Source organism: Mauremys reevesii, linkage group 9 (genome assembly GCF_016161935.1).
Source record: "Mauremys reevesii isolate NIE-2019 linkage group 9, ASM1616193v1, whole genome shotgun sequence".
NCBI lineage: Eukaryota > Metazoa > Chordata > Testudines > Geoemydidae > Mauremys > Mauremys reevesii.
The window spans coordinates 54,651,152-54,662,738 of NC_052631.1; positions in this window are offsets into that span (position 1 = coordinate 54,651,152).

The following is an 11,587-nucleotide window of genomic DNA, read 5'->3' on the forward strand; positions in this document are numbered from 1 at the left end:
ACTCGCCTTTTCCTGCCAAATGAGACCAGAGGGCAACGTGGTTTTACACAGGAGCTGTCATCCTCCAGCTAGTCCCAGGTGTGTCAGGTAGTACAGAGCACAGTGAGGCAGAGTATTACCGTTAGCTGGGGAGAGAGACATCAGTGTCATTATCCACCATTGGAGATTTAAGGAAAGATGTGAGATTATGAAATGTTCCTTTTGAGGAGGCTGCGTGGTCTAATGGATAAATCATAGAATCATAGAAGATTAGGTTTGGAAGAGACCTCAGGTCATCTAGTCCAAGCCCCTGCTCAAAGCAGGACTAACACCAACTAAATCACCCCAGCCAGGGCTTTGTCAAGTCGGCCCTTAAAAACCTCTAAGGATGGAGATTCCACCACCTCCCTAGAAAGCCCATTCCAGTGCTTCAAAACTCTCCTAGTGAAATAGTGTTTCCTAATATCCAACCCTCCTCCACTGCAACTTGAGACAATTGCTCCTTGTTCTGTCAAGTCATAAAACTGGGCATCCAGATACCCAGCTCTGCCACTGACTGCTGTGCGACCTTGGGCTAGTCACTTCTCCCTCCCCCATACTTTGTCTGGCTTGTCTATTCAAACTGAAAGTTCCCTGTGACAGGGCCTGTCCTTGATTATGCATTTATTCAGTGAGATCCCAGCTTCAGCGGAGGCTTCTAGGTGCTACTGTAATAGAAATTACACTACTGATTAAAGATGAACCCGTTGATCAATTTGGTAACAAACCCAGCTGGCAGCCAGCCCACTCTGGGCTCTGAACATGCCGGATCCATCCATTACCAAGCTCAGGCTTAGGCAATATTTGAATGAGAGGCTGCCAAGGAAAATATCATTGCTTCAGGAAGGGGAATTGGGATTTCATGGGTTACACTCTTCCCCATATTGACTCAGTGCTGAATCAGCCCCACACCAAGTTATGAAGGAGCACGGCACTGCTGGAGGAGCTGGGGTAGATACTCAGTTTGTGTCACTTGTCACAGCTCCAGGGAGTTCAATGGATCGGTGACATTTACCCCAGCTGGGAATCTGCCCAACTGTCTTTGGTATCAAATGGAGGCATTAAAATGTAACCCCACCAGCTTCTTTTGCAGGAGAGAAGGTCTTACTTCTGCTGTTCTGGTCAGTTTCCAGGGTAGGGGATTTCAGGCGGCCTCCCTTGCATTTCTCTTTAGTTTTTCTTTGCCTTTCAACCTGATGAATTATTGTCCTTCACTTTCTGGCCTGAACTGTTTAAAGATTGCTCCTTTCTGCTCACGAGGTGGCTGCATTTCAATGATGGGTGAAATGATGATTAAGAACATAAGAATGGCCCTATCGGGTCAGACCAGTATCCTGTCTTCTGACAGTGGCCAGTGCCAGGTGCCCCAGAGTGAATGAACAGAACAGGTAATCATCAAGTAATCGATTCCCTGTCTCCCATTCCCAGCTTCTGGCAAACAGAGGTTAGGGACACCATCCCTGCCCATCCTGGCTAATAGCCATTGATGGACCTATCCTCCATTAATTTATCTAGTTCTTTTTTGAACCTTGTTATAGTCTTGGCCTTCACAACATCCTCTGGCAAGGAGTTCCACAGGTTGATTGTGCGTTGTGTGAAGAAATACTTCCTTTTATTTGTTTTAAACCTGCTGCCTATTAATTTCATTTGGTGACCCCTAGTTCTTGTGTTATGAGAAGTAGGAAATAACACTCCTTTGTCTACTTTCTCTATACCAGTCATGATTTTATAGACCTCAGTCATACCTCCCCTTAGCAGTCTTTTTTCCAAGCTGAAAAGTCCCAGTCTTATTAATCTCTCCTCATACGGAAGCCATTCCATACCCCTAATCATTTTTGTTGCCCTTTTCTGAACCTTTCCAATTCCAGTATATCTTTTTTGAGATGGGGCGACCACATCCGCACACAGTAGTCAAGATGTGGGCATACCATGGATTTATATAGAGGCAACATGACATTTTCTGTCCTCTTATCAATCTCTTTCTTAATTATTCCCTGCATTCTGTTCACCTTTTTGACTGCCTCTGCACATTGAGAGGATATTTTCAGCGAACTATCCACAATGACTCCAAAATCTCTTTCTTGAATGGTAATAACTAATTTAGACCCCATCATTTTATATGCATAGTTGGGATTATGCTTTCCAATGTGCATTACTTTGCATTTATCAACATTAAATTTCATCTGATGATTGTGTGTAGTTTGTAAAGATTGTCCTCTGGTCTGGGTTCTTTCAATGAAAGGTATATAAATAGCATGGAAGGTGGTGTACTATGTTAATAATTAACAATAAAGACTGTGTCATATTAATCTGTTGCTCTCTGAACAGATCACAGGATTAAGACCCACAGATTGGGATAGTTTTTGAATCTACAGGTGAATTCAGATTGAAAGGTGGTCACATTCCTTTTGTCTGAGGCATTGGTACATGTGCAAACACTTTGTGACAGGGCACAGAGTTCAAGTATTACAACTCTTCCAGTGCAACTGCATTGCTACAGTGCTTAGAGTGGTAAATAAGACACCCCTCTCCCTTATCTGTCCCATGTCCAGGGCAGGAATTTTAAGTGTTCAGTAAATCAATAAGGGTGCTATATTTCATCACCTGTTTCCTACCTCAGTTACTGTATAAACATTGAATACACAATAAACCCGTTGAAAATAGGTGACACCCATTCCTTCCCTGGTGCACTATGGCTGCTAGGTGTTATTCCACCTGGGAGCCAGAACTCTTCCATGTGTGCCATCTGTCCTTTCCCACTCAGCAGCACTGCAGTGAGTATAATGGAGAGGGTTAATAACTATAGTGCAGTGGGCAAGGGCCCTCTTAGCATAGCTGTAGCTATACTGGCATAAATGTGCCTTTACTAGTATAGTTTATCCTGGGCACTCAAGAGAAATAAACTATTCTCCCGATGGCACTTTTAGGCTGAGATAACAGGTCCACCGTAGGGCTTTTGCTGGTATAGCAATATCACAGGAGATCACACCCCTCAGTGACATTGTTATGCTGACAAAAGTTTCTGTTGTAGACCTGGCCTAAAGCTAAAACCACTGTGGATGCCTTGGTTAGTCTGGGGAAGGAAAAGGGGTGAATGCTGAGCTTTACAAATTAAATAAAAACATGGTGCAAGCACTAGTGCGAGTTTCCATTACAACCCATGTTGGTGTGGGGCTAGGAGTGCATGTAGTAGCTACCGACAAACTCCAGAATCTATAATCTGGAACAGGGCCACTTTGCCAGTGGGTTGTGTTGCCTGGGGCATTAGCAATCAGAGGAGTCAGGAGGCAGTGGAAATGTTACTACAGTCTAAGGCAAAGAAAATCTCGCTGCCCCACTCTCCACACATCCTGTATCCTTCAAGGCCTAGTATCCCTATCACCTCTCGTAACTCACGCACACACTTGTACATTACACAGGCTGATCACTGTTACTGCAGAGACAGATTTTACTCTAACCTTTTTAGTAAATTTCAGGGGAGGGGTGCAAACATTTTTGTCTTTGAGTAAGGGGTGATCAGCCTGACTAGGCTGAGAAACCCAGAGCTGGAGCAAAGGAATGAGGTCAGCACAGAACAAACACCTCTCATCTCCGCACCTGGAGAGTGCCCTCCAAGGGGCAGAATGGGGCTCTCTCCCTGCTGGTGGCTCTGTGAAGGCTGCAGACCTCGTTATCCATCCTCCACAAGAGAGGGGAACAGAGGCTCTTCCTTCACTTCCAGAGGATACACTCAGGCTGTCTTTTGCCAGACAGCAACATTGCTTTCCCTGTCCCCACACCTGGTGGGAGGGGTTTCCTGCCTTTATCTTTACTCCCTCAGGAGTGGAGCTCCCAGCAGTGAGTCCTTCTGCATCCAGTCCGGGGAGGATCACTCCAAGCCTCAGCTCCCTCTTCAACTCCCACTCCAAGAACAGCTCCCATCACTAGCTCTCTCATTGCCCCTTACAGGGAAGGCAAGTCCCTTTGATCACCTTCCCCTTTGTATGTTTAGCATGGACCCTAGGGCTAGGCTGAAGGAAGCTGCTCGCATTTGTTTTACTTCCTGTAGCCAAGGAGACCTGCCATGTTGTTTTTCTATAGCTGAGACTGGGTAGCTATTCTCTGTCCCTTTTGAACCTGCTCTAGCGGGACTGTGACCCTCCCACCAACCTCTAGCTGGGACTGGTGCTCCTAATCCAGTGGGCTATTCCTTGTCTCCCTAAACCTGGTGACAAGAAGGGTTTGAAGACCCTTTTCTACAAATCTGGTGTCTGTGCCTGCCTTTGTAGGGGGTGTGATAACTGAAATGAATAAGGGACATGTACCATCTGAACCTGGATGTCCTGATTTGCAGAGGGGAGGAACACAGAACAGACAAATACAACCCGTGCCAGAAGGTACTGTACCATCTTCCAAGTCATAATCGTGTATGAGCAGACAAACACAGGGCAGAGGAGATCCAACAGAGAGTCCAGGACTGGAGACTAGGAGGCACCATTTCCACAGACATGCCGTCTACATGGCACCAAAGAAGAGGGACCTCTCTGCTGTACTAGCTTGTGGCCCTGTAAGGGGCGAGGAGGGTGGAGAGAAAGGGTGGCAGCTAAAACAACAAGGGGATTAGGAAGATGTGACCCAAGGTGAGAAACATAAATCGCTGTAATTCCTTCAATACTATAGTACGGTGGGAAAACATTCCCATTAGTCCCCTCATACAAACAGAACTACCTACTCTTAATGTCAAAGGCCATGTCTTCTTAACCTCCCAGAATGCCCTGGGGTTTCCACTTTATGGAAGCACTTGAGGCTCAGCTAGAGAAACAGGGCGAGAGACCAGGACAGAGTTCTGAGTAATGTTTAATGGAGGCCCTACTGCCAGGGCAGCACATGGGCACAGCCATCTGCGGGGATAGGAAGGGACCTTTTCTCCTCTGCTCTAGGCACTGTGAGAAGCGTTGCTATGCTGTGCCCTCCCTTTCCTACTGAATTCCCCTCACCACACTGCAGACCCGAACAGGAGGAGGGGCTGGGGCATTGGTGGGGCTGAAGAAGTACTAGTGTGTGCGCATGGGTGATTTGGGGGAGGGAGGGAAAGAGAGATAGAGTAGGTGTGAGTATGACTTGAAAGAGTGGGGCCAGGAGAATATGATTTGGGGAACAAGATCCAATATGTGAGTGGGACTTAGTGAGCAGGAAAGAATGTGCTAGTGTATTTGGGACTGGAGAGCAGGTGTTGGATGCTCAGTGTTAATAAAGCACTTACCTAGACCAGAGTGCAGGATGGATCTCTCAGTTCAGGGGCTGATCTGAATAAACAAAAAGCCATTTCCAACTGAACGGAAACAACTTTTTTCAATTTTTTTTGTCAAATCGAAAAACAAAACAACATTTGTTAGTATTGACTGGAATGTTCTGAGCCAACCCAAAACAATTTTTTATTAGTTTTGAGTCAATCAAAACATTTTGGTTGATTCAAACAACCCCTCCCCCCCCCCCCAAGTTTTTCTATTGATTCCACTGCCTCAGGTAATTTTCATCCCTTTTGTGTGTCTCTGTTTTGTTTTTTGTTTTAAACTGGCCACATTTAAAATCAAAATGTCATTTTGACTCTTTAAAAATTGTTTTTCCAAACAAAACTATACCTCAAATTTGACCCAGGATGGGTGAATAATTTTGAACCTTGGAAATTTCATTTTTTTGGGGAAAAAACAGTTGAAAAAGATTTGTCCAGCTTTACACTCAGCTTTTCTGTAGCCAAACTGGCCTCTCCATGCTCCACTGCCTGCTTCACTACTGCAAAACTTACTCCTAGGGGCATTCTGTGCCAAAAAACTTGACATAGTGGAAACTGGACATGTTTAGTCTTGAGAAAAGATGACTAAGAGGACTGAGGGACCGGATGACAGTCTTCAGATATGCTATAAAGAAGACTGATCAATTGTTCTTCATGTCCACTAAAGGGAGGACAAGAAGGTGAATTCCTGAAAATTTTACTGTTTTTTCAAAAAATGTATAAAATGTTGATGGAAAATGTCACCAACATTTTTAATGGGGGAGGAGTGTTTTAAAAAAATCCAAGTTTGTCAAAGTTAGACTCAGGACTCACAGTTTGTCAGACCACTCTGTTTTATTAGCACAGCGCTCTGCTAAGAACACCCAGATAATGTGAGCACCATGCAAGTCACAAACTATCTTATTTATACAGATAAAAGGGCAAGAACTGAACAAGATAACAAAGGAAACAGAATCGGATAAGTTTACCTGGGCTAGGCATGCATATCTTATTTCCTTACTAACTATTGCCCATCTTCTGTTAATGTTTCGCCATTAGCACCATTGTTTATGCCTAATGTTTCTTTTCCTGGCACCTGTATTTCAACATTTCTTATTTCTGCTTAAAGGTACATACAACATTTCTTTAATCCATTCTTATTTTTAAAATATAATTCATTCTACTTTCACAAGTTTTTATACTAAAAAAAATCAATTTGAAAAACTTTGAACAGGCCTACAAATCTGTACCATCACTTATGATGCTTTGATTCTCGGCATTCATTCTTCTAGCATTTGCAGTGCTTGCTGAGTCACTGACAGCAGCTTCATCAACAGAATGAAGGGCCCTAAGGCCACCATTAAATCTAATCAGCTGACACTTGTCAACAACATGTGCCATTGACTAATGGAGGCCACATTGACAAAGTGGGTCATCGCGCAGACCCCATGTGCAGAGTTTGGCTGCGCATATTCTTTGGCCAGTTTGGAACCCGTTCAGCAGAGTCCAAGGGTGACGTTGCAGGTCAAATCCTGGCAGTCAAATGGTTGGATCAGTGACAACGAAACCATTGCAAACGTCTATAGCTGACTACTCATCGTACCAAAAGGTTGCTGCTGACAGATTCCAATCTGGCAATTGAGACCACAATGGACGCATCAATGTAAGTCATGCTCTGGGGTGACTTAAGATGTCTATGTACAATGGGAGACTTGGATTGGCATGTACCTTTTCCACCAGCCTGGCTGTAGACCCTCTGTGCTGAATCATGTGTGGATGGGCTATGCAGGGCCGGCGCAACCCATTAGGAGACCTAGGCGGTCGCCTAGGGCACTAACATTGGGGGGGGGCGGCGCCCACAGCGGCCGGATCTTTGGCCGCCCCGGTCATCGGCGGTATTTTGGGGGCAGGACCTTCTGCCGCCTCTGTTGGGGATGGCATTTTGGGGGCGGGACCTTCCGCCGCCTAGGGCAGCAAAAAAGCTGGCGGCGCTCTGGGGGCTATGTTGCTCAGAACTGGTAGTCATGGGATAGGAATGGGGCGGAGGGTGTGTATGATGATGCATATGGTCAAGTTCAATTCAATGTCGACCAATTTAGTGTGAGGTGAACGACACCACACAGGGGGACAGTATTCTGCTGAGGATGTATGGAAAAAATGGTAATTTAAACTAGGCTAGGCTGCTGATTCCAGGCTGTTTCTTCTTGAGAGTTGATTTGAATTACCTGCTGCTGAGAGGAATTTTCTCATTCTTTTGCAGAGAAAAATCACTGGGATTCAGCCTAGCTGTTGACATCTGTGGAAGGAGAGCAGGATGTTGAAGAGATGGAGGTGAGGTCTCCTCAGCTTAATTTTTTTATTAGATTAGTGTTGCTTGCTAGGGTACTAGAAGTGCTGCAGATCTCTGTTCCATAGTTAATACTGTGGACTCATGTTCTTTCTGGCTAGTGCGAAAGTAATTAGTCCTTTGCTGATGGAGATTTTCAGAACCTACTTTAAGGCAGGCAGGCTGCCAAGTGTGCTTAAGAAAATGTGTGTGTCCTCTGCTGAAGAAGCCACCACTTCACAATGACAGCTTGGCCTGTCTCTTCCAAAGACACTAAAGTGATTAGATTCTTGCTCTGGGGTCTCAGATCCTTAGGGAAAGATAAGCCAAACCTCCCCCAGTTCTCAAAAGTCTGCTCCTGTGGGGCTCCAGTAATTCACCTCATTCTAAGACCACCTGCCAGTGGCTCATCGCCATCTCCAGAATATTCTGTTTAAGTTCTGAGCTGGATCACAGAGTTCCTCCGCTTCGCCCCATCAGAGCTCATCCTAGCCCTTGTTGAGCAGCTCTTCCATGCACTGCTTTGTATGAGCTGAGTGTTGATCTTGGTACCATGAACTGGACATGACAATCATTCATTCCACCAACCTTGTAACTCTCCACTTGTTCTGGAAAAGGTTTGTGATCATAAACAATTTTTTTTAAAAAAGGCAACTCAGCTCACCTTTAAAGGGAAGGTGTGACACTCTGCACCCCATATTCACCATTGTGGTATGATTATGACATAATTATGATGCATCTTGTACAAAATACCGAGGTGTCAATGGAAAGGTTATGATTTGCTGAATATGATTATCCTATTTGTGTGCATGTATCATTTTTGTATGTGGAGTTATGAATATTGACTATGTATCTATTTCAAAAGTGTTTGCTCCTGGGGTAACACCCACAAGGCAGTTTACTTCTAGTCTGGCCAGTACATTGTGAAGGGACTATTCAAGTTAAATGCCCCATCAAAGAACACTTAACTCACCGTGGACCATGGAAGAAGCTTATCCACACATAATGGACCTTCCTGAAGACGTTCTAGCTAGGATATGGGCAATGGCCCTTGCTATGACTCAGGAAAGCATGCAGGGCCATGTGACTAGATCACATGACACTGAACTCCATTTTAGTACCTGTATTTTTCCACAATCTGGGCTGGGAACTTGGCTTGGAACAAAGGGGTTCCCGCCATATGGAATAAGCTATACAAGGGGGAAGTGACATCATCATGGGGCCTCATTCCCCTTACAACACAGCACCTGAAAACACCTAAGGAACAAGGACTGAACTGGGGGAAGTGCTGGTCCTAGGCAGGAAAGAAGGAAGCCTGCCTGAGTATGAAACCTTGGTGGACTGTTTATACTATCTAACAGAGTTAGACACTGCTTAATACAAATCCTATCTAGGGGTACGTCTACACTACCCGCTGGATCAGCGGGTAGCGATCGATCTATTGGAGATCCATTTATCGTGTGTAGTGTAGACATGATAAATTGATCTCCAGCCGCTCTCCCATCGACTGCTGAACTCTCAGCAAGAAGTGGAAGCAAAGTCGACGGGGGAGCCACGGCAATCGACCCTGCGCCGTGAGGACGCGAGGTAAGTCGAACTAAGATACGTCGACTTCAGCTATACTATTTTCGTAGCTGAAGTTGCGTATCTTAGGCCGATCGCCCCCTCTCCCCCCCGCCCTCCCCAGTGTAGACCAGGCCTAGTATATTAGCCTTAGATTGCATTTTTGCTTATTTTCTAGGTAACCTCCTTTGATCTGTTTGCTATCTCTTATAATCACTTCAAATCAATCTTTCTGTGATTAATAAATCTGTTCTATATTTTTACCTAAAACTGTGTGGTTTGCTTGAAGTGCTTGGGAAATCAGCTCAGGAACAAGAGTTAGCGCATGTCCACTTTCCTTTGTAGAAGTGGCAGACTGGGTAATAAATTCATAGTGGTCAGGCTTTCGACCAGGGCAGGACAGTACAGCTCTGAGGTCCTAGGCTGGGGAGCTGGGGGTATTTTGGCTGGAGCCTCTCTGTTGTTGGTTCATGCAGTGGTTGGCAGAGCCTTCATGTAACTGCAGCTGGGTGTGTCCCTGCCTATGGAAAGATCAGTGTAAGTGCAGGATCGGGAGCAGTCTGCAGCTTGTCACAGCAGCACAGTGTGAGAGGAAGCAGAACATGCGCTGCATTCAGGTTCTAATGTTTTAAATCCATGAGGTGCACTCTAGATTTGTGCCATTTTTAAAAGTTTTATGTATGAAGAGTATTACAGTTCAGAGCCACTGACACAGCTGCTGCCACTTGTGAAGGTGAATTTTTTATGCTGATGTACTGGTACAGTTGTGCCTCTGCAGCACTGTACATATAGACATGGCCTAAGATACATCCCAGTTTGTAACCAGACACCTGTGGCCAAGTGGTGCAGAGGGATGGTCTCCACCCATCTCTACACAGGAGGTGTGAGTCACCTTGGCTATGATGCTGTAACTAAGGCAGCAAGTTTGCTGTCTACCCTCAGTGGGAAAGCAAAGACAGAGCTGAGCATGGTGGTAGCTGAGACCCCAGCTAACTGTGGAGAAACACAGGCAGGGCAGGGCAACTGCCAAAATGCTTGCCTTGCCCAAGGGTGAGAGACACTCCAGGGAAGGGAGAAGCAGCAGAAAGGATGCTGCTGGTAACAGATACACCTGGCCAGAGGGTGTCTATGGCGATGGAGGACTCTCTTAACCAAAAGAGCCCAAGTCATAGCCCTTCAGAAAAGAGGGCTGGGAAAGTACTCAATCCTGGGGACAAGGGCAACAGGTTGACCCCATGAGGGGAGATGGGCTTCTTGGATCCGCACAGCCCTGGGGTTGAGGGACAACTCTAGAAAGGGCCTGCTAATGTGCAGGAGCACCCTGCATCCCTGCCGCACCAGATCCTGCAATACCAAAGCCCCAGGAATTTGGCTGGATTAAGGACCAGTGCTGAACGGAACACTGAGATAAAAGAAGCGCCAGTAAAAGAAGCACCAGTGCAGCGGTTCAGGAAAGAGTTAAAAGACACAATAGGTATTGTCCAAACCAACCTCAAAGACCATCAATCTAAACAAAAGATGAGGTATAATACAAATATTTGTAAACACTTTTTTGCAATAGGAGACTTGGTGTTAATCCCTGTGAAAAGATGCAAAATTCTTGAGAAGAACCCTTTGAAATGAGAATACATGTCATGTTAAAAAGCCTCATGGTAATGCTGTTTCACAGCTAATGCATATAAACACACTTAAAGCTTATCACTGCAGAGAAGCCATGGTAAACATGATCTGTTTTGTAGAAGGGGAAACAGAGGCACACCATCTCATTGATTTGATGGCTAAATACCAAGATAACTCCACTCTGGAAAGTATTAATATGTGCAGTGAGCCAACACCAGTTGAAAAGGCAGGGAAGATCACAAAGCTGGTCAAAGTGTTAAATAGTTCACAGAACTTTGCAAGAGCACATGTGAATGGCATTGCAGTGTTTAGCAACACTTGGGAATTATGTTGCCAAAACTCAAGAGGGCCCTGGCGTACTGCCTATGGCTAAGCCAGTGGCTGACACTCCTGCAGCTTTGTAAGGGGAAGAGGGGATATGACAGTCTATACCATTATGTTCATCACTTTTACAGAATTATGAAAAATTTTGTACAAAGTATGCCTTGTGAGGTATCATTTGAAAACTCATAATACGCTGAACATCATTGTTCTGGTAAAGTGTGTGTGCCAACACAGTATGTAAAGTTAAAAGATTTTGCTGTATAACATTACTGTAACATATTCCAAGTTAGAAAAGCAGGCCCAAACCAGTTCTTCAGAGAAAAAGAAACACTGGCACCCTGTGACATTCCCCTTTGGTGTTATCTGGACTGGTGATTTGCTAGTCACTCCAATCCTTGGCTCTGCAAACCAGCCTTACCCTGCTCTGCTGTGAGAACTCCCACTCCTGGGTTGTTCACGCACAGCCTCTGGCATGTAAGTTGCTC